The 25,536-nt window shown below is 32.7% G+C and overlaps 1 pseudogene across 1 annotated transcript in view; it reads left to right on the top strand.

The window, feature by feature from the left end:
* Positions 1–7,629: 7,629 nt before the first annotated feature.
* Positions 7,630–25,536, top strand: part of LOC143251753 (uncharacterized) — a 119,835-nt pseudogene continuing 101,928 nt past the window's right edge. The window contains exon 1 of the transcript XR_013028648.1: positions 7,630–7,745. The product of XR_013028648.1 is annotated as an uncharacterized LOC143251753 (transcript). The remainder of the gene's footprint in view (positions 7,746–25,536) is intronic.

Below are 25,536 nucleotides of genomic sequence, written 5' to 3'. Positions count from 1 at the left end.
TACCCGTGGTGTAGCTTTATGCTTAATTCTAAACATACACATAATGCTTATTACTTTTATCATCATATTTAATTAAGGTTTATTAGTTTTAGCTTCCTTTTTCTGTAATATATTTACAGTCAACCTCAGGAGATATGCTTTATTATTCAGAACCGTTTAATTACTAGTTACTAAGTTCCACCGTACGTATTTATAATGTATTCCAGTAAGGAATCCGACACAATATTTTTAGCAGTCATTGAATCTTTTATTACTGCCGAAAATGGTACATTAGATGAGACAAGAACTCATTAACTGGATGATAGGTATCTTTTTAAACAAAATTTCTGAAGTCGTTGAATGAAAGATTTATTATCTTCCCCGATGCTCGTGTAATTCTTTCACTTGCCAAGTCTGTCACTGATGCTATATGAATTAACGTCTGATAACTAATCTCTTTTCCGAGCAGAATCGATGCGAGATATTGGATTTTAACTATGTGACTTACTGACCAAAATGAAGTTTCATAGTGTAGTGCATTATACTCTCCTGGGTCACTAAAATCTTTGCTGTATCACTTAGCTGTGTTTTCCTTCACGGTTTATAATTTAGTTATGTTAAACGTCTTTTTTATTTCGTAGACATTAAGCGACAAGTTAGTGATGCTTTCAAGGATAAATTAACTAGGGTAATAATTTTAGTCTCCTGTTTATCAATATAAGTAAATAATTCAAAAATAAAGCTGCAAGGCATTTCCATAGTTAATACTTTGAACATGTAAAAAAAATTTACCCCACCACAGTTGCTACTTTGAATTAATATAGGAAAAAAATAACAAAAGAAATGAATCAAACAACTACCTGTACAGCTGAACAGTATCGTATTTTTTCGCTTCTATGAATATAAGTCACAAAGATATGTATTGAATTTAGAAAGAAAAGTAGCTCGTCCCTTATTAAGCAATGAAATTGTCCTTATGTTTTAATGTTGCTAAAACATTATTAACATTATTAACTGTATATCTGAAATTTAATCATGTGGTATTTCATCATTCAGCTAAAGAAAAATGTCGTTTAATAAAGCATTTCGTAGGTGCTAAAATTACAATAAAATATATTATGGTATTAATGAAGTTGTGAATTAATTAATACAACACAAGGGTATAATGATAAGTGGGTTTTTAAAATAGCAAGTAATAGTTATGACATACTTACAAATAATTTTAAAGTATTGGAGAAACGTTATTGAACTTATAAAAAACCTCTAAATTATTTATCATGCTTAATAATGATAAAACTCGATATATATCAATTAATTAGAACAATCAGACAAATTTTGACTTAAGTAAACATTTGAAGTTTTTACAACAATCTAGGCACTTTAAACAAGTTTGCTTGAAAATCACAATAATTCTCCTTTGTTCCAAAGAAAAAATTAATGTTAACTTTTCAGCTTGGGGAATATTTGGACAAAGTATATTAAATTTCTAAACTCGTTAAAATTAAAAAAAAAATTATAAATTTTCTATACATCTGCTTGTCCTTCGTGCTATTACTTCTGTGATTACTTGAACCTAATAAATTACCATTTTATTATTGTAAGGTATTAAGCATCAGTTAGTTTCTACCATAAGTTTTTACGAAATATACCTCTGTAGTTAGTAGATACTTAAGGAACCGGGATTAGACTATGGGTTTTTTGTTAGAAGTGTAAATGTGTGTTTAAGTTGGATTCCCTCTGTTCAGCAAGATAGATTTACAGGACTTCTTCTTCCTTATTTTTTCTCGTCCATTGATAATTTTCCATTATTTTCATACTATTCCACTTTTTTATTTTATTCTCTAACAAGATAATCTATCACTGATATTTCAGTATTACACTCATTATTTGTCTAAATTTTTCCTAAATTTTAACTTTTGTTTATCCAATATTCTAGGGCTCACATCTACAAGCGTGTTTAAAAATATTTTTGTATCTAAAAACAGAAGGCCAATTAGTAGTCAAAACTTAGCATGCACAATTATTAAGAATTAGTCTTATATATATAACGAAAGAAAATAATAAATATTGAACACTACACTTTGGAGATATTTTAGGACAACAACAACAACAACAACGATTGATATTTTCCTTCACAACCTTACAATATTCACTTGTGGATCTCACCTTTAGGTAGCTGTAGGGGGAAAAAGATATCCATAGTAAATCTAAAATTTTCGATGCATGACACGTCATAAAAAAGGTAATGTTGTTATCACACGTGTCAACTTTATGATGATAATCAATGGAGTGAAGATGACAGTATTTATCAATTCGAGATGATTTTGATGGTTGCACATGGGTAACGGATTTTGAATCAGTGAACATTTTTCTTGTATTTTTTTGTAATATTTTATAAATAACTAGAAATCTTCTTTTTCTCGTTTGAGATAGAAAAAGTATCCACAAAATTTTATACCTGAATATAGATTTATCACTGAAAATTTGTTAATTTTTATGTTAAAATTCAAATCGTTGTTTCTTTCTGATCGTTAAAACATTGGATTATTTTATCTACTAATTTAAAATATTTTTTCTTTTTTTAACATAAACATTTTATTTGAGTAACAGGCGTTTGTTTGTTTTTGAATTTTATGCAAAGCTTCACGAGGCGTATCTTCGTTAGCCATTCTTAATTTAGCAGTGCAAGCGTAAAGGAAAGGCAATTAATCACCACCATCATCTTTTAGGCTACTCTTTTACCAATGAATAGTAGAATTGATGGTCACATAATAACGCCATCACGGCTGAAAGGGCGAGCATGTTTGGTGTGACGGAGATTCGAACCGACGATCCTCAGATTCAGAGTCGAGGGCTCTAGCCTCCTGGCCATACCGGGCCATTTTATTTGTATATAGAGTTGTTGAGCTTTGTTTTGGTCGTTATCACGTGGACACATTAGTCACTGTAATTATTAGACTATGAAATTTTATTATTTATTCGTTTCATCACTCTATGCTTATTACTTTCTCTTTGATTGGCCCGTCATGGCCACGTGTATTAAGGCGTGCGACTCGTAATCCGAGGGTTACGGGTTCGAATCTCCGTCACACCAAACATGCTTGCCCTTTCAGCCGTAGGGGCGTTATAGCGTGACGATTGATCCCACTATCATTTGGTAAAAGAGTAGCCCAAGAGTTGGCGGTAGGCCCGACATGGCCAAGCGTGTTAAGGCGTGCAACTCGTAATCTGGGGGTCGCGGGTTCGCATCCCCGTCGCGCCAAACATGCTCGCCCTTTCAGCCGTGAGGGCGTTATAAGTGACGGTCAATCCCACTATTCGTTGGCAAAATAGTAGCGCAAGAGTTGGCGGTGGGTGGTGATGACTAGCTACCTTCCCTCTAGTCTTACACTGCTACATTAGGGACGGCTAGCACAGATAGCCCTCGAGTAGCTTTGCGCAAAATTTAAAACAAACAAACAAACACAATTCTCTTTGATCTAAGTTTGTTTGTCTGCAGTTTAGCTATATAAGGGACTATGTGTACTGTACACACCACGGGTATTGAAGTGCAATTTCTAACGTTATAACTACGTACGTTTACTGTTTTTTAATTCAAGTAAAAAATATTTGGTAAAACTCGCCTAACTTATAACTTTTTTTTTTCTGGTCAAGGAATCGAAATCTTGACCGACATTAACTCGTCTTTTCAGCTGTGGAGGCGTTATATATGATGAGATGATCAATCTTATTTTTCTTTGATTATGGGTGGTACTGATAGCTGGTTGCCTTCTGTCTGGACAGAACTTCAAAATTATGGACGGCCACTGATAGCTTTTGTGTTTTTGATTTAAACAAAAAAAGACAACAAATATTTCTAAAAAAAACTGCTTTGGAAATTGATTAGACGTCTTTTTTTTTATAATACGTTAATGTTAGAATCATATACTCATGAAACGAAAGCACTGTTCAAAGTATTTAAGCACAAGTAAATTTGTTTCAATATTCTAGCCGTGCTAATAGTTACAAATGCATGAGTCTCATGAAAACCAAGTGTTAATCAACCATTCATGTGGTATAATTTGAGTAAGTCTGTTATTAGAGACTATGTTCACAAAGATGCTTTCAGTTCGTTTATCAGTTTATTCCTCTTTTCGATCAAAGCTACTCGAGGGCTGTTTATCCTAACTTCTCCTAAATTGGAAGTTACAGTATACTAGAGCGAATCAGCTAGTCACTATCACTCACCGACAACCCTTGGGCTACTCTAATCGAATAGTGGAACATAATAACACCCACACGGCTGAAGTATCGAACACGTACGCGATTCGAACTCGCGACCAGCAGATTGCAAGTCGAGCGCCCCATCCACTAACCTATATCAAGGTCATTAATGATGTACTGTAGACTATACAGATCAATAAATTATAAGAATATGTGCGCTAATAAAGTATATGATCACCTGAGATATCTCATGTAAGTCGTACATTAATATATGGCATGTTTATAAGAAGCAAGTAAATAAGCTTTTTTCAGGTGCTTAAAAATGGATCACGAACTGTCATTCTTACTCATCGAGTATTTCGAATATGTTCAACTGGGTATAAATCCGATAAGCATGATGATTAACCCATTCAATAAACGTAGGTAGTGGAATAGAGGACTGCATTACATATATTTTTCTTCTATCCCAAAAACTCTATAGTTTCTGAACTTTTACCACCTCAGCATCCATTCAATTTTGGTATATAATAAACTTTTGTTACTAGTTTTTCCACCTTTTAAGATTCGAAGTCTTGGCTTTCAGTGAGGTTATAATCTGTAGTGAAAGGCACTATTTAACCAACTCTTTCAGTTCTATTCTATAGCGAACCATCAGAGACCGTAATTAGTACCTTTGGTTGAAAGCAGGTCAGTACGCTACTACCGTTAAGTGCCTATGTTTTCTTCGTGAAATTGGGACTGAATCAGTTTTTAGCCTCTTTCCTACTGCGCATACGCTCGCATCTCGCTGCAGACTGGAACACGATATGTCTGTGGACGAGAGTTTTCAACCTCATGGCTTGAGTGGTGACCAATCTATATGATTTTGACTCCACAAAAGACGTTTATCTGACCAGTCTCGTGTAGAATGTTTCCGACAGTTTGCTCACTGACACGACTTTCAACTCTACTGTGACCCGTTGATTCAGTCGGGAAAATGATGATATTCAGATACTTTAAATCATGCCCATAAGTAACAGCCATCTTGTCAGGTTGACCAATTGTCCGGGTTATTAATAAAACTCCATATCTTCCTAATAACACTTTTTTTTAGACTTGTTGCCTCACTTCTACTGTTTTCCTCGTCGTGTAAATTTTCAAAGGTCTTTGATTGGGTCTGATCTGTTTCACTATTAGTCTTCATGTACTCTGTTGTTTTACAAAAGGCTGGCTATGAACACACTATTTTCTTTTCTCTCTTATGAAATATGCTTACCGGTCACTGACACTTATATATAAATGAAACAAGCGGTGTCATTGGAGTTGTATAATAAATGTATTTATGCTCTATAATATAACAAGCGGTGTCATTGGAATTGTATAATAAATGTATTTATGATCTATGATAACTATATTATAGAAAGACTTAATCTATACTTTAACTGTATCCAATATTATCGTAATATCCTGGTTGAAGCATTTCTCAAAATCAAATATCCATAAAAATTTGATAAACGATTAAAATTATTTAGTTATGTTGGTACCGGCAAACTTAATAATTAATTAAAATTGTATTTATATTACTTTTTTAATTGATGCATATTTAGTGCAAAACAAAATTAATAAGTTGTTAGTTGTATGGCATCTGCAAAGATGTTACGCTCAGTAATAAATATTGAATTTGGATTAAAGAAATCTACTAAAATGGACGAGAATAAAATGGTATCCATGTAATTAACATAAGTAATTCAATATAATTGTTTTCACCTTTTTACGTATGATTATTATAATTTTTGTTTCATTAGTTGTGTTACTTTAGGGATTATTACAAAAAGGTTTCTATCGTTTGTATGTTTTTTGAATTTCGCGCAAAGCTAATCGAGAACTATCTGCTCTACCGTCCCTAATTTAGCAGTGTAAGACAAAAGGGAAGTCATCACCACCCACCGCTAACTCTTGGGCTACTCTTTTACCAACGAATAATGGGATTGACCGTAACATTATAATGTCCTCACGGGTGAAAGGGCGAGCATGTTTAGTGAGATGGGGATTCGCACCCTCGACCTGTAGATTACGAGTCGAACGCTTTAATCCACCTGGCCATGCCGGGCCTGGTTTCTCTCTTTAAGTAATAAATTATGTAAATGAAAAATACTAGTCGGCGTTACTTCCAATTCATCTTAAAGACATATGCATGATTTTAAAAAAGCACATATGCAGAAACTACAAATAATGTATTGACTTACTTACTTACTGTGCTAACCAAATATATATAACTTATCATGGAAATTTTATAATGATCAATATATCTAATATTTGTTTTCGACGAAGATTAAAGTTTCTTGAAAATGTCAAATAGTGAGTAAATTATAAATAAAATTTGCTTCAACGGAATTTTAAATAAGTGAATACATCCACCAAACATGCTCGCCCTTTCAGCCGTGGGGGTGTTATAATGTGACGATCAATCCCACTACTCGTTGAGGAAAGAGTAGCCCAAGAGTTGACGGTGCGTGGCGATGACTAACTGCCTTTCTTCTAGTTTTATTTTGCTAAATTATGGACGGCTAGCGCAGATAGCCCTCGAGTAGCTTCGCGCGAAATTCAAAACAAACCAAACATCTTATAACTTATATCGTGAGTATTGTTTATGAAATGCGTATGTTTTATACACCAATATATTTCTGTTTGGTTGAAATATTAGGTAAATTCCTTAAATAATTCATGACACTTTTATAGCAGAGCTGCAGATGATGAAGATTACATTTTATCCTCTTATGAATAACAGTACCTTAATTAATTCACCTGTCAATACGAATAAGATCAAGCACTTGTTTTCGCCAGAAAATAAACCTTTCGAAAAAAAAAATAGCCATGTGAGATAGCGTTAACAACTTTTCATGAATATGTCATGATAGAAGTTGCATGATGCATTAGATATTCTTCTGCATACTATTTTCGTTGCACAGAAATGATTAAAGTTTAACAGTACGTGATCGAACGTATTTACATATTTGGTTAACGAACGTATCCATTATTTTCGTCTTTCATCTTAATGAGATTTATGTGATTATAACCTGAACTGATGTTTAAAAAGAATGATCTAATAACAACTACTGTATACCAATGCAGTTCGTAACTTCTTGAAGTAATCTCTTTACTTGGAACGAAGCTCAAAATCGTGTTGAATGTTTGCTTGCCACGTAATTCAATTGCGGAATATCATATACATAATTATTTTCTAAAATAATACTCTTATTTAGTATGGAAGAACTATTTCATTAAAAGAAACTTCTTGTGAATGATGTTAAATCTCACAATATTTGTTAACAAGAAACGAGATAAACAGTTCTTATATTTTAGCAGTTATTCCACAATCGATTCACTGAAAAATGTAGAAGCGCCACTCTGTGAACATTTTATGTACTAACTCTACATCGTTTGGAGTTAAAACCTTATGGACCTTCAGTTAACCACAAGCTACAGGCGTGAGAGAGAGAGGGAACCTTCATATGCGGTCGAGTTTAAATTTCAAAGTTTGTTATGATCTTACACATATCATCTTAGGACAATGATTCGAACTGGTGAGTTAGAGCATTGGTATGATTACCGTTTTGCAATGAAAATAATTTTGTAAAAAGTTTAGTTCTTATTTGAGCAAAATTGAACTGAAACTATGCATTTTCTGAATGTTGACAATCTTAGTTAATGCGACGTTTTTGTTTGTTTTTCAAAAAGTGCTTGGCAGTTTTATTTAGGGAGTAGACTGTCATTTATCAGTCTTTACAGAAAAATAAATTTAATTATAATGAAAATGAAGACAGAACAGCTAAGGGAGAAAATTCAAAAAATTAGGCTTTAAAAATCATAAAGTATGTTTTTATACAAAGGCTTTTTAAAGACTGTAAAGATTTGTGAAGAAAGACAGATTTTTAACATTATTATCTGTATTTAAATTATTTCTTTCAGTACTAAAGTGTATCTGCACTTTATATCGTGACAACATTTATTCATAAAATTGTGTATCGGGTGTTGTCAGTCATAGAAAATAACTAGCATATGATTTATTCGAACTTCTTGTCACATGTAGCTAAGAGATTAATCGATATACATATTATTAATTAAACAATTTCAGGACAAAGTTTCTGGGATATCGTTTCTTTTTTTTTTAATTGTTCATAGCACTGTGATAATAATTCAGTGAATAATTTAGTATTTCGAGGTAAACATTAATACCAGTTGGTTTAAATGTAAATTAATCAGGAAGATATTCCTATTTTTAAATAATCTGTGTTGGTGAAATAAAATAACTTATAAATGGCTTTAATAAATATTAATTTTGCTACAAACACATTTTATTGGTAAATAGAATGAAAGTTTAATAACTATTTAATGTATTAAGATCTTTAGTCTTTATAAAATTATATTTACTAAAATGATAGCATCACATTTTAAGTAAAAAAACACTTTGCAACGTTTAAATTTAAATAAAATTACGGTTTCACTAGAAAGCATAATATAAATAATTTATGAAAATAAGGTGTGTCCTTTGTAAGCATGCGTACGATCAAGCTAATTAGGTTAGGATATATTAGTCTGTAAACTATAGTTCTGAGATGACATTTTCTGTAAAATGGGATCGTTAATATTTCTTTTAAGCAGTACAAACTTAATTATGTAGGCTTCGATAATTTAACTAATTTTTAGTTTGTCTATTACATTTGTTGCTACTTTCTGGTTTAGTTATGACGAGTAACGTAAAATTCAACCAGAAAAACAAACAAACATTAAAAAAAACTACTGTTGGTGAGAAAAAAAGAGAGAATTGAAAAGGGTGATAAAGACAACATGGACATGGCACGATCGCGATGTTATAACTTGTTTTAGGGTAAACTTAATATTAACATGAAATATATCAGCTTATTCGAGCTTACAGCTACGTTGAGTACTTATTAAAGAAAACAAATTCACGAAGGAAATAAGGAAGATTTATTTAGCTCAGATCATACAATTGTACAAAGATTCAACGGATATGTTAATTAACCGTTTCGGAACTTGTGTATAACGACACATGAATAGGACAATTTTTGTAAAGAAATAACCATTGTGGGTTTTTGTTCAAGCGAATGATGAATGATAATAGTATGAAGGAATGTAATCAATACAACAAAGACGTTTAAACCATTCTGTCATATCATATTAAAATTTAAAGGCATATTTTTATTGTTCACGACTTTGCTAAATCGTGTGTATATATATTATTACACTTTACCGTCACTACACGATTATTTCGACCCCTAGAGAGACTAACTCACAACTTTGAAAAATAATACGTACTTGTAGAAATATGTATATATATATATATTAATTGTTCAATATTAATAGCACTTACTGTTTTATAGAATTATTGTTATAACTTACATACTAAACATGTAAATGACTTAAACGAAATTCTAAATATACGCATATGAAAAAAATGCTTATTCTTTATCACGTTAAAATATTTTATTGTTTATTGTTCACTTAATTCAGTCCGCACAATTTTCACATAGGTAATGTTAAGACGATATTACATTAAATAGATGAAAATAAATTTTATTGTTACATTTTAATAATAAGTACGTACAAGAGAGGAAACATGTGGGATTTAATAATAAGTACAAGAGAGGAAACATGTGGGATTTAATAATAAGTACAAGAGAGGAAACATGTGGGATTTAATAATAAGTACAAGAGAGGAAACATGTGGGATTTAATAATAAGTACAAGAGAGGAAACATGGGATTTAATAATAAGTACAAGAGAGGAAACATACAAGAGAGGAAACATGGGATTTAATAATAAGTACAAGAGAGGAAACATGTGGGATTTAATAATAAGTACAAGAGAGGAAACATGTGGGATTTAATAATAAGTACAAGAGAGGAAACATGTGGGATTTAATAATAAGTACAAGAGAGGAAACATATGGGATTTAATAATAAGTACAAGAGAGGAAACATGTGGGATTTAATAATAAGTACAAGAGAGGAAACATGTGGGATTTAATAATAAGTACAAGAGAGGAAACATGTGGGATTTAATAATAAGTACAAGAGAGGAAACATGTGGGATTTAATAATAAGTACAAGAGAGGAAACATGTGGGATTTAATAATAAGTACAAGAGAGGAAACATATGAGAAATATAATGTTTTTTTTTAACTTTTATTTGAGTTGAATGAAAAAGTAATGAGAGCCATGATTAAAATTATCAGCAGAAATTATAATTATAGTTTTAATTTAATATTTGAATTGAACTAAATATTAAATATATATTTTTCCATTTCCTTTATTTATTCCTTCAAGATTTCTCAAAAGTATAAATTATCTTTGTGTATTTTGGTGCAAAAACCATATTCACAAATCCACTAATATAATTAATTATTAGTTATATAACAATTAAGTCTAAATTACAAACTTTAGGTTAATTGCAAAAATTTAATAATTGATAACGAATATCTTATTTAAGGAATGATCAATTTTATTAATTTGAATTTTAAGTGAACTAAAACGTTTCTTGTTTTCACTAGATTTAGTGAAATCAAACTTTTTGTTTAGCTTATTAGTTACTTTAATATTGTGTTAACTAGAATTTATAGTAGACATAAGAGACGAGTACAAGATAAAAACATCCATGACATTGGTGGGAAGAGCATAGATAGTCCATTTCACAGTTTTATACTTAACTAACAAACAACAATCCATTCACTTATTCTCTCTTTTTTGTCTTCTCTGCTCTAGAATGTCACAAGTAGGTGCAGTCCATTAGACAATATATTCTGTATAAATATCCACCATAAACTTATATCATTCACAGTCGAAAAACAATGGGATTGGAGAAAAAACAAAACTTATGGGTTATCTTCTGCTGTGATGCTTCACAAAATATAGCAAAAATTATGGTTTTAATAGAATGGATTCATAGAAGCAAGTTCGTGAAATACGTATTTTTAAAATTAGCAACATATAACTTTAAATACATGTTACAGTTAGGTTCTGTATTTGTTCTTATTGCTGGTTTAGAAGAGAGCTGAAATGATCTAAAGTGATTTTCTGATCATACACATATTTTCAAATTTAAGAGAAATTAGTGCTTAAAACGACTCACTGCTTACTCGAAAGTAACGGATTTAGTAACAAAAAACAAACCACCATGTTGCTTTGCTTTTGTAAGAATGATTCAGGAAAAATACTGAGAATTCTTGACAGAGCGCAAAATTTCTTCATCAAAATTCTACTTAGTAATACATTATTAACTTCGAGTGTTACACGTAGAAGAAGCATCAGAGCCTGAATGAAGTTTCTTTGGGGTTATCATCATCTGTAATGGTGAAATACCGGTCGGAGTTCGTTTCCTATCAAATAAATAAATAGAGGTTCTCTAGGTAGTTTCTGTATTTTGCAGCAAGTGCTTATAAGTAACAGCCAAGTGCTGCAAATCACGTCTTCTCTAGTTCAGATATGTATTATTATATGAATGAAAAAATATTCCTTTACTGTAAAAGATAAATTAAAACATAAATTGTACATCGAATTCCTGTTCATTTCAAAGGTCAAACAGTACTAAAGTAACCAGAGAGTAAGTAAGTTGTTTTTGTCATTTTGTGTTGTAAGTTGGAGCTATTTGTAACAATGAACGTGCTACAGCTATAATATTGTACTTGTGTCATAAATTTCACTTAAAAGCTTTTTAAGTATCAGACTATGTAATATAACATCAATATGTCCGTGAAAACGACGTATATTTTACTTCAGTAAACTATAATTCAGACTAATCAACAAATAGCGTTCACGAATTCAATTACATAATTTGTACAATGCATCATGAAGAGACTTGTTATATTTCACTGAGTCACAAATTAGACTCCCTAGGTGAGGTAACTAGCTAACTTTTCAGGTTTTTCATTTGTAAAAGAACGCTTTGATCAGCAAAGTTTGACTAGCTTTCTTTTATCATTTTAAATGATACATACGCTAATTTTAATAAACATATGTATAATCTAAAGAATGAATAGGAAATGTATGACAATGACGGTATAATAATTTGGCCTAATGCGAGAGTTACTTCTGCCTGTTACGCGAAAAAATTAAATAAAGTACAAATTGTTTATCTATTCAAAATTTACTTTGTATTTGTATACATGTAAATTTCTGTATTACTTAAGGAGCATGAAAATCAGAAAATCGTGTTTCTATGCACGTTGTTAGTATTCAACAACATAGTTCTTTCTATGATAGTAACTGGTGCAAGGTACATTTTTTTTCTTTTTTGACACATTATTGCATTGTATGTGGAAATTGTCTTCCTCTAAATACCTACATAGTGTCCGTTTTATCCATGAGATATCAGTTCGTATCAGTAGAGCATTATGGTTTTAAATTCTATTGTGTTTGTTTTTGTTTGTTTTTGGAATTTTGCACAAAGCTACTCGAGGGCTATCTGTGCTAGCCGTCCCTAATTTAGCAGTGTAAGACTAGAGGGAAGGCAGCTACTCATCACTACCCACCGCCAACTCTTGGGCTACTTTTTACCAACGAATAGTGGGATTGACCGTCACATTATAACGCCTCCACGGCTGGGAGGGCGAGCATGTTTGGCGCGACGCGGATGCGAACCCGCGACCCTCAGATTACGAGTCGCACGTCTTAACGCGCTTGGCCATGCAGGGCCTAATTCTATTGTGAGACAACCAGGGACGCTGAGAATCCTCTGTTCCTCTTTAACCCAGTGGCATCAGCCCATCAAATTGTCTTCCTTTAAATACTTAAATAATGTCTATATTTATTCACACATATCAGCCTATAGGACTAACTTTAGAAAATATACTTAAAGACTATCCGATTTTATCATTAAAAGGCCTGGCATGGCTAGGAGGTTAAGACATTGGACTCGTAATTTGAGGGTCGCGGTTTCGAATCTCCGTCGCACTATACATGCTCTTCCTTTCAGCTGTGGGGGTGTTATAACGTGACGGTCACTCTCACTTTTCATTGGTAAAAGAATAGCTGAAGAGTTAGCGGTGGGTAGTGATGACTTGCTGCCTTCCCTCTAGTCTTACACTACTAAGTTAGGGACGGCTGGCGCAGATAGCCCTCATGTAGCTTTGCGCGAAATTCAAAACAAAAAACAAACAAACACATTATCCATGAGATATTTGTCCATTAAACTTTATCTTCCTGTAAATACTTAAATAGCTGGTGTCCGTAAACGAATTATTAATCCATCAAACTGTTATACTTTAAACAATGCTGTGCGTCTTAGTTATAAAGGGCTGAAACAGCTGACGTTAACATGGTGTAATTTTGCTATTCACTTGCAATGGTAATATCAAACAATTAATTATTATTCATTTTATGTTAGGTTGCTTACGCATATAAATTTTATTTTTTAAAAAGTATCTCTATTTAATAACAATTTGTACAAACCTATTTAATATAGAACTTAAGTTTCAATTTTCGCAAATGGCTATCTGCACTAGCTACAGTAGCTAGCTACTTTTGAAGTTATATACCAGAGAAACGGTAACTAGCAAACACCACCAACAAATAGTGGGATTGACAGCTGAAAGCGTGAGGATTTTCAATGAAAGAATTCAAAGCCGCGTCCAGCTGATTATGAGTCCAGCACTCTTACCACCAGATGAAGATCGTTAGAGGTTCACATAGAAGGAATTAAAGTACCCAGTGTGACTCACATTGTGATTAATATCTTAATAGCTACATGTAACACATGTATATGTATATATATATATATATAAATTTATTGACATTTGTAAATATGTTACGTATCATGTGGAAACCCTTAAATGTTTAACCAAATATCTGATGAAAATTTAATAAGATTTGTAACACTCACATCATGTTGTTCCGATTTCATTTTTTGACATGTAAAATTGTTTAGTTAAAATACGAAACGTTCGAATCAGTAGGATCGCACTGTAAATTCTGGGCGACCGTGATGTGTGTAAGAAATTGTTTCCCTGAGAATGTTAAAAAATTCTTACTAGTTGGTGGTTAAATGAGAAGAATAAAACCGTTATAAAAGTACCAAGTTTAATTTAGATTATGAAGTGAGGTTATATATTGGTATTTTCACTTTTTTACAAATTTTAGTTTTCTTTTATAATTAGCAGCTTGCACGTATGCTACATTAGTAACTTGTTTAGCCACTCGTGAATTTTGTAGATAAGCACTTTCTTTATAGAGTTTAATCCAACAATAAAGTGTAAAAGAATATTCAAGTCTTTCTGGATAAGGTGATATATATTTTGTCATTCAAAGTGATATATCAAAAATATTCTTTGTGACTGATTAATATTGGTACTATCGCATGTAGGAAAACATTTACAACACATTATTGAAGCCTTTCTGATGTTAAAATAAATAGAATTATAACCAATACATCCTGTTAATTTTCCTGATAACATTAACATAGGCAGATGTATTCATTTATCTTTATCCTTAAAGATCGTACTAGTTTATGACAAATAAAATTAATGACTACAGGTAGTATTTATGTGATCGTCTATAGCAGTAACTAAAATGATTATCTACAGAATTGGTTATGTCAGTATAAAATATAACATCTTTATAAACATCAGAAAATGCTATAAAGCTAGAATGTTTGTGGACGTCAATTAGGATAGAACCGAAACTAGGTGGCTTACCATTTATATTGTAAACAGAAGCGCATTGATTATTCTAAGTAGAAGAAAGGCAACTTCTACTTTGAAATAAATGCTACATACGACGTTTCGCTAATAAGTGTTTTTGACGGAAACACTTCAAGCTTAAACTGAAACACGAAAAGGGTAAAAACAGATTTCAATACAAAGCTAAACATACGGCTACCTGCGTTATACCCACGAAAAGGAATCGAGCTTCGAATTTATCATTGAAATTATCACTGAACCGCTTTAGGTTTTCTTAAACAGAAAGCGCACAGAAGCTCTTTTCATCAAGAAGTTTGGTTGATACAGTAAACATTATATTTCTTTTTTTCAAAGTTATTTTAATGGAAGATCATAAGAATGGGAGCCAGCTAAGAGTTACACCCTCTCTTCGGTGGAAAAGCAGAAACTGCAGAATATAGTATTTATGGATAATGAATGTGTAGGTGAATTTTGTTATTCGGTTAGTTGTGAAAAGGATTCGAATTCGGAAACTAAACTATATGAAGTGATGCTTTTCAAGTGTTCTAAACCTTATTGAGTTAGGTGTGAAGGAAAGTAAAATATCACAAAAGAAAACATCTTGAAGCAGAAGGAAGGTTTTTCAAAGAGAATGCATCATGCTCTGGCTCACCCTCTATGGATGGAACATCTTATACGTGTTGAAGAGATGTTAAGCTCAAGAAAAGATTGCTTTGTGGAGAATGAACCAAGAATTTAGCAAGTCGAAAAGAGTGACTTTGTGAGTCTGGAAGCAACATGTGATACATTTGATACGAATTTTGTGAAGATGCAAATGAGATGTGATAATACGACTTCACTTTTGTTTTTATTTTGTCAGTAGAGCACTCGTTCAAACATATGAAATAATATTGAATATCTGTTTAAACTATAAATTTTACATAAAACACTTCGTATTGTTCCTATAATAATATTTAATCGCGTTGCTTGATAATATTTTAAGTCAAACTCATTTTATTGTTTCAATTTTTTCATTTTTAGTTATATTTATATTGTTTACTTAAGATAAAGTGTTTCCTCAGAAAGCTTTGTAAGCGAAATTCGAGCATAAAAATAAAACGTATTTTTGTAAAATTGTCGCATATTTTATTTTCATTTTCTGAGAAAGTGTTTTATTATTCAATCTTTCTTTTCATTTACTATGAAATGAAAATAAAGATTATAAGTAATATAGTAATCGTTTCTAATCCATAGTAATGATTCAAAAGATAAACGATTTTAGTTGAATAGTTAAAAAGTTGGATTTTATCAGTCATCCTTAACAATAGCACGTTTATCTTAACTTATTAGTGTTTCGTGTAATCAAGTATGATATATACATATAATATATATGCTCAAACAATATTATGTATAAATGGTGACGTTATTAGCACCTGTTTTCTACATAAGGTACAATTCTAACAGTTTGGTTTATTATACTATTACCTTTAGGCAGCTCTACAACTTGTCAGTCACTGTTTCTTGTAGGTTTATCTTCCAATTCCTCTTTTCCACTTCAAATTACAAAAAACAAACTGTATCCAAGTGATTTCGTCCACTAAGAACTGAAACATGTTTGGACTGTCATTATTGACTCCAGTCTTTCTCTGTCAAATCACTTCATCTCTAATTGATCATTATCTCGTGATCTCTGTTAATTACGTTTCGACAATCAGCTAATTTTTATTTTATTAATTTTGTATTTAGAGATAAAAGCATAAACAAATATTATTCTTTCTTAAAACAAATACTTTATGCAGAAAAGTCAATGTACGTGTAAACACAAAATTAGTACATTAAACAGGGTACAGAAAGATAGAACATTAGAAACACCAGAATTCAGAAACAGTCACGTAAAATCACAAACTCCTGTCAGTATTGAAGTGTCAAAAACGTTCGGATTAAAACAAATTTTACATTGTTGTGAAAATATTACACATCACTCGAAGTGCTTAGTGTAATAACTAAATGTTGAGATAGAGGAAGACATTTGTTTTCTTTATTGTTCTATTTGATATAGATCAGTTTATGCCATAATTCAAGTTTAATACCCTATACCAGAAATAAATAAAACGATAATAGTTCTCTTAAGTCACGATATGAATTTTCCGTGTCTTATGATTTAGATTTGTAGAAAAAATAAGGAAACAAAAACCATTGCTACAACTTATTATTCTTCTGCAATGTTTCTCTTTAGTTCTTATTGCAATTATAGTTCTTATCTCGGCTAAAACTCTTTGATAGCACGAGATATATTTCGTCAATGATATTTGCTGTTTTTTGCGATAGCATTCTTTATTAGCTTCCTATCTTAATTACTTATCTCTCTGACCCACCCCAGCACATCAGTGGTAAGTCTCAGTGCTTATAGTTTTGTGCTAATGAAATAAAGAAACAAATAAACTTATATTTCTATAAATCAAATTCATAACTAACAACATACCTTTGTTTTTTACAAATCTATGTATAGTAAATATATAGCAGGTAAATGAGTGTATATTCAAACCATCGAGCCGATACCAGTTATAAGTTAGACGAAATTCTAAAATTTATATCATGTAATAAATTCAGATAAACAAATGTAACGTTACAAAACCGAATGCATTTCGTTTTATACTAATATTTTGCTTTGATATAGTGATACATTTTAAAGTACCCATACTCTTTTAACTGAAGCAAAATATCTTAGTTATACTACAATTCGTTTCGCTATGAATTCAGAACAGACTTTCCCATAACATTTTTATTCTTATTTTATTCGAATTAGAAGCAGCTTGCTGAATCAGGGTTTGTATTTCATAGGTTTTGTTAAAACGTATACTGAAGTATTTCTTTCACGCTGGTATATAAGAGATAACAAAGAATTCTAATCTCGATTATCTTTGTGTTTTAAAGACGTTGTACATGTCACTATATAGCGGTAAATAGGGCTGTATGACTAAAATAAATCAAGCACATTAACATACTGCTACTGTCAAGAGACAGTCTATTCAAGTACTTAGTGTTGGTTTTTGCTCTGTCTGCTCGAGACACTGTGCAGATATCATATGTAATTGATCTAAGTTCCTAGCAAGAAAGGTTTGTGAAAAAATTAAAAGGAAATAAATAATTAACTTCAGAATTCTTTTTTAAATTAGCGATTTACCTTAGCATTTTCAGAACTTTAAAAAAGTTTGAAAACCAAATATTACAGTAGAAAAAGAACAATACACAAAAGTCATAAGTATTAAATATGAATATAAGTGTGTTTTATTGCTATTACAAACGTATATAATGCAGAATTTATTATTAAAAATAGTATAAATAGCTTTCATTCCAGGCTAGGAATTTTGCATTACGAAGTCTCAAAGTCTCATATTCACACATAAGTACATAAGTACACATATTTACAACAGTAATTATTTAAAGCAAGTGTTGGTGATGTCCTCAGCAAACCAACAGACCTTGTTTCTGTTTCTGTGACGATAATTGTTTTTCATCTTTAAAATTTAAACATGTTTTTTGCCAGCAGAAAAAAATATAAATCATGTAATTTGTGCTTGTAAACAAACAGAACCGTGCAATTTTTGGATTGCCAGAATAAGTCATACACGTACGAAATATTTTGTAATTTAACGTTGTTTAGGAAAAGGGCCCGGCATGGCCAAGCGTGTTAAGGCGTTCGACTCGTAATCCGAGGGGCGCGGGTTCGAATCCCGTCACACCAAACATGCTCTCTCCCAGCCGTGGGGGCGTTATAATGTGACGGTTAATCCCACTATTCGTTGGTAAAAGAGTAGCCCAAGAGCTGGTGGTAGGTGGTGATGACTAGCTAGCCGTCCCTAATTTGGCAGTGTAAGACTAGAGGGAAATTAAAAAACAAAACAAACAAAATCTTAAAAAAACACGTTGAACTGATTTAATACAGCAACGGACCGTCATTACTATACTTGATTACTTTTTACGTAAAAGCTTAGAATGCTTTTTGTAAAAGATCGGATTAAATTACCATTTACTTAGATTAGTGCATCAGGCTTGTGTTCTCCAGTGCAATAGATTTTTAACTTCGAAGAATCCATGGAAGTGTCAAACCACAAATTACGACAGCTTTTAAGCAATTTATTGAACTATTGTGTGAGGTACTGAGAAAAACTAGGCGTAATTAACAGGTAGAGTGTTTCATATTACCAAAAATAGTTTGTTCTGCATAATTTTAAGAGTATTTCTGACTGTGTGTTGTCCAACGATAGATCAGCAGTAAGTTTAAAGACTTACTACACTAAAATTCCTCCGGGTTCTATTCTCCGCTATAGACACAGCAGATAGCCCGATGTGGCATTGTGTTAAAAGTGAACAAGTAAAGTGTGTGATTGTGGTGAACTATTTGTTATGTTACTTGAAGAAATTAATCAATTAGATCTTGTTTACTGAGGCATTATTAATAATTCTTAAAAATTAAACAGTAACAACACTGACTCTGATATACGATATCCTAGTCACGGGGTGGAAAATAGATGTGCTTAAAATAAGCATGCCACGTTCAGTTGAATTATATATATACTATTTTTCAAATACAGAGAGTGTAATAAGTTACATCAAAACGGTTTTGAAGTCTCAGCACGTTATTACATTCCATTTCGACACGTCCATTCATATTCTGACCACCTTTCCTTGACAATAGATAGCCTGTAGCACAGTTCCTACTACGAAAGTCTGTCGTAAGGCTGTCAAGTTCGAAGCAGCTTCTTGTTTCCAAACGAAAATATTTTTATTATGTTGACACTGTTGCCTGAACGGATTTTGCGACTGACTGATCTTTGTATGCATGGATTTTTAACTGCATTTTGCTAACCACAGCTTAAGTGTGACTTGTTGCACATCTCCTTATGGGTGGTTCAGACTTTCGAAGTTTGTCCATATTTCTTTGTTTTCCAATGTTACCAAATATAACCTTATCTTTAAAAATCCAAATACCGAATCTGAACACATTTTTATGATCTGTATGTATTAGTATTTTGCATCGGAAAGGTATTTTACAAACCTTCCAAAAATGGCCACTTTGAGATGACGTCACCCAACCTCTGAACATAAAGCAACCTAAAAATATATCTCTGATACAACCCGTTCCACCACGAAAGTGTATCTATTGTGGTTGTCACGTGATTTTCTAATCTGCATATTGAAAAATTAACTGAATATAGTTCACTCAGTTCTCCGTAAAACACATGTGACTCCAACAAAAAATGAATCAAATATCTTCTCTAGGTCATGCATGGAACACAGTTCAGACAAGTCGTTAGAGATAATGTCAATTTACTCAGTGTTCTAAACCGTTTCAAGTTGTTTTTGGCAGCTCTAAATAGTTTGGTGAAATATGAGAAATATTAGGAAAACTAAAATAAATTCTCTAGTTTACACATACCTTATGACCTGGAGGTTTTCAAGTTTCTGAGAATCTCTTTAAAATATGACTTATAATGAAAAGGATTTCTGTATTTAGCTACAAGAATGTATAAAAACAGAGAAATACCGCAAAAGCTGACATTTGAGTTAATGTATGGATACTATTATCGTACTTCACATATTTATTATATTTAATTAGGTTTGTGCTCAAAAGAAAAACAAACATCCATACGCCGTTCTCCATATTATAAACCAAGTGACAACAGAGTAAGGTGAAATTAGAGAAAATTGTGTTAATAAGGATGAATGATCTTCCATTGGTGTCAGTTTTATCATTAGTGTAATTTAGGCCTGTCAATCGAAGTGCTGTGGTTAGAGAAAACAAGTTTTACTGTACTGAGCGGTAAGACACAAGTTGTTGTTACAGTCTGCTTAATTACATTACTTTTAATGTCATATTGGGAACTACAACTTTGTTTTTTTTTTTTAAATAAAAGTTGTATGTTAAATTCGAGAACACGTCCAAAAGTAATTAGCGATTAGGAGAAACTCGCTTGAAGTAAAAATGTATTTTGAATATAGCTGGTATGCGTATTAAAAAACATTGATCAATATAAAGTACAGAACAACGTGTTCACAGTTTGAAACTGATACTGGGCATGTCCTGGGGACGAGAGTGTAAAGTAGTAATAGATTGTAGGGCGCAGTTAGAGTTTGTGTGTGTGGTTTTCTTATAGCAAAGCCACATCAGGCTATCTCTTGAGTCCACGGAGGGGAATCGTACCTGTGATATTAGCGTTGTAAATCTGTAGATGTACCGCTGTACTAGCGGGAAACGTTACAGTTAGATGTTAGGTTATTAAGTAAGATAGGTAACGGTTACTTTCAAACTGTCTTTGTCAACCTTAAGATGACCTAAGAAGCTGTAAACATTGTTCTGTACTCTATTTTAATTAAAATTTGTAATTCTCATAGCATACCTTCTTTGCAATACATTGAAATTCCTACAGTATTGTTTACCAGGCCAGTAGACTATGATTGAACATCGAAATTCTCATTATAATTTTGTGGCCCGGCATGGCCTAGCGCGTAAGGCTAATCCGAGGGTCGCGGGTTCGCGCCAGCGTCGCGCTAAACATGCTCGCCCTCCCAGCCGTGGGGGTGTATAATGTGACGGTCAATCCCACTATTCGTTGGTAAAAGAGTAGCCCAAGAGTTGGCGGTGGGTGGTGATGACTAGCTGCCTTCCCTCTAGTCTTACACTGCTAAATTAGGGACGGCTAGCACAGATAGCTATTGAGTAGCTTTGTGCGAAATTTCCAAACAAACATTATAATTTTGCAAAATCTCTGGTATTGAGGTTCTTATTTTCATTCCATAATTTTAATTTTAAGATTTTTAAATGGACAGACATCTAATGTTGTTTTATTTTGATCTTATACTTCTTTGTGCGATAGACATATAAAAACATTACACAAGCTACTCCATATACCGATATTTTTGCTTAAACTCGATATAGAAAATTTATTTTCATTATTCATATCTGATTTATTTCACACGTTTTTTTTTTCCAAAATAAGATATTCGAAGTATATCGCCTAATTGTACATAATAGTTTTAAACAACGCAATATGTTTTAAGATTTTTTGAGCAATTTATGCTTAATCTTAAAACTGAACCAAGAAAAAAATCCGAAACTCAAATAAAATGCACAAATTCGTTTCCTCAAAACCCTTTACTTTCTATTGATAAGCTCATAACTACACAATTAACTATTTGTTTCTGTCTATATTCTGGAAGCTACGGACATCTAAACCTGATTTTTAGCTTTAAAATCCTTAAACTCTACCGCTGTGTCACTATGGGTGGGGAGAAAGGGGCTATTATCCAAGTACAAAGTTTTTATCGACCTTTAGTCAGATTCTTACAATATGAGGATATAGTATATCTTGGATGGAAAAATTTCCTTTTAGCCTATCACAGGTTAAATGTAGGATAAGTAGACACATTAACGAGAAAACTTTCCGTTTTTGCTTTATTCTCTACATTTATTAATATATGGACTTTTTTATTTCTTGTTAAAATGCATAAGACACAGCTGTTTGTCACGCTTCGCTTGTTAGAAATCTTTAAGCTTTGGTCCGCTTGTTAAATATACAAATAGTACAGTATACTCTGTATATTTGCAAACAAACTGTATAATGTAAAATATGTTTTCATAAACATATCCCTATCATTTTCACAATATTTTTTGTTATCAAATAATTTTAAAATTATGAATTACAAGATAAACTACTTATGCATGTAGATACACTGCTGGCCAAAATCTTAAGGCCAATAAACATAAAGAAAAAATATGCATTTTGCGTTTTTAGACTCAACCATTTATTTGAGTAGAGCTTCGACAAATGAAAATAAGAAAAGGGAAAATAAAAATTAAAAACCTTTTAGCATTTAATAGGTAAAATGTGAACACTATAAAATTAGCCTAAATTCTAGCTGGTCAAAAGTATAAGACCATACTAAGAAGAAGCCCTAAACAGGATAGGAAATGTAGGTCTCTGTAGTAAGTTGCACAGCCATAATTGCGAATAACTGCAAACATTCGCTTTGGCATGGTCGATATAAGCGTTTGGAGAAGGTTGACTGTAATGTTATTCCAAGTGGTGAAGATGGCTTCACGAAGATCATGCACTGTTTGGAATTGACGTCCATTTCTATAGACTTCCCTTGCCATCCACCCCTCAAACATTTTTAGTGGGGTTCAGTTCGGTTAACACGCTGGATGGTCCAAAAAATCACGTTATTAATCATGATAAAGTCCTTTGTCCTGTGGGCATTGCGGATTGCATCGTTTTCCTGCTGAAAGATCCAGTCATTTCCACACAAGTAAGGGCTTCCAGTCAATAAGGATGCTCTCTCCAACATGCCAATGTAGCCAGCTGCTGTTTGACGCCCCTGTATAACCTGCGGCTTTATTGTTCCATGGAAGGGAAAGCACACCAGATCATGATGGAACCTCCTCCACTGTGTCGTGTAGAAAATGTCTCCGGTAGAATATCCTTATCGTGCCAGTAACGTTGGAAGCCATCTGAACCATCCAGGTTAATTTTTTTCTCGTCAGAGAATAAAACCTTCGTCCACTTTTCTACGTCCCATGTTTGGTGCTTCTCAGCAAAGTATAACCGAGCTATTTTCTGGTGTGGAAGGAGGCGTGGCTTTTGAAGGCGTTTACGGTTTTTAAAGCCTTTCTCTCGTAGATGCCATCTTATTGTTCTTGAGCTAAATTCTTTGTCCGTAAGGATCTTAATCTGGTTCGACGATCGGCTGGTGTCTTGCCGGACAACCCTTCGAGTCCTCCTGCTTAATGCCGGCGAAATTTTCTTCGGCCGACCACTTGAAATTCTCGTTCCGTATCCTTCAGGGTCTTTTAAAGAATTTGCAACAGCAGTTTTACTACGCCTAATCTCACCAGCGATGGCACGTTGAGAGAGACCTTGTTTTTGCAGCTCGACAATTTTGCCACGTTCAAACTCTGTCAACTTTTTAGCCTTTGCCATGTTTTTACCCAATGTAACACAGAAGATGTCAGTGGGAGATGTTGACAACGCTAATGCTTGAACACAACTGACTAAATTTCGTTACTTGTTTACCGATTAACGTTTCGTTTCAGTATGGTCTTAAACTTTTGACCAGCTAGTATTTAAGCTAATTTCATAGTGTTCACACTTTCCCTATTAAATGTTAAAAAAAGTTTTTATTTTTATTTTTCCTTTTCTTATTTTCATTTTTCAAAGCTCTACTCAAATAAGTGGTTGAGTCTAACAACACAAAATTCATATTTTTTCTTTATGTTTATTGGCCTTAAGATTTTGGCCAGCAGTGTATATATATGTGTTTATAATATATGATGTGAATAAATTAACTTATATTTACTATAAATTAATACCTTTCGTCGGACAAACAAGGGAACTGTGATTTGTGAGTGTGTGCTACAACCAGGTATTTCCACACTTAAGTCTCATAATACCGTCTTGGACAAAATGTTTGCATATTTTGGAAAATGTAGGATCACTGTTATTAAGATGTAATACAAATATACCTAGCATTGTAGAACTCAGAAATCTGTGTCATATTAATCATACGCATATGTAAACTGTATAATGATTGATTGATTGTTTGGATTTAAGCACAAAGGTACACAATGGGTTATCTGTGCTCTGCTCACCACGAGTATTAAAACCCAGTCTTTAGGGATGGAAATTCACAGAAACATCGCCGTGTTACTGGGGGATCTTGTGTAATGAGACAATTTCTATTTATATTATGAACATCTCATTAGAACAACCAACAATTTTATCAGACATTTGCAGAAGTATGTGTAATTCAGTATTTCAGCTATTACAACAAAATTTTACCAAAACAGATATATGAGAGTAAAGTATAATATCAAATTATTTTAAATAGAGTTTGTAACCTTATATCAATTCATACTAAACAGTCACCTCTTGGTTGGTCCTCCTCGTATTCTAATAACCACTGTAAGGTGACGTTACATGTGTTCATAAGTTATTGATATAATTCACCGTGATTTCATTCCATCTATTTACTAGAAGGCGCTGTACCTCAGCAACAGTGGTTAATTTATGGTAATAGTTAGCAATTTTTCGACTCATTTCTACCCAACGATTCTCAGTGGGATTACAATCTGGAAATTTTGTTGACCGCGTCAAACTTGAAATGTTTTCTTGATCGACATAATCCTGTACAATACACACATTGTGCTGAGTGGCATTATCATCATCATCCTAGAACACAAAGTCATCACGAAATCTTGCCCTAAATATGAAAAAAATATCGTAAATATGTGATTCCTATAAGTGTTTCCATTGACGTTCCCCTGAAGGATATGAAGAGCACATTTTGTACCATGAAGATTAGCTGCCTAAACATATACCGCACCACTCTCTGTGTGTTCTGTGTGAAAAAACAGTCTATTTTCATATGTTTCCCAGGCAAATAGCGAACACAAACCATACCATCAGCTTTAAGAACTGGAAACACAACTCATTTAGAGATATGACTTTTCACCTGCATCCTAACTGAAGGTCTTGCCCAAATAACACGATGATGACGGTGAATTGTGGTTAATATTAATTTGCACATAGCTCTTATTGTAAAATTGCTTTGCTTGGTCAGTCACCTATTCAGAGTTCTTATGGATACCCTGGAATAAATGTTATCATGCCATTCCTGTCCTTCGATGTTACTATATTTTATTC

This window comes from Tachypleus tridentatus, chromosome 6, assembly GCF_004210375.1.
Source record: "Tachypleus tridentatus isolate NWPU-2018 chromosome 6, ASM421037v1, whole genome shotgun sequence".
In the NCBI taxonomy this organism is placed as follows: Eukaryota; Metazoa; Arthropoda; class Merostomata; order Xiphosura; family Limulidae; genus Tachypleus; species Tachypleus tridentatus.
Note: the sequence above shows the minus strand (reverse complement) of the source record. Positions and strands in the feature narration are given on the sequence as shown.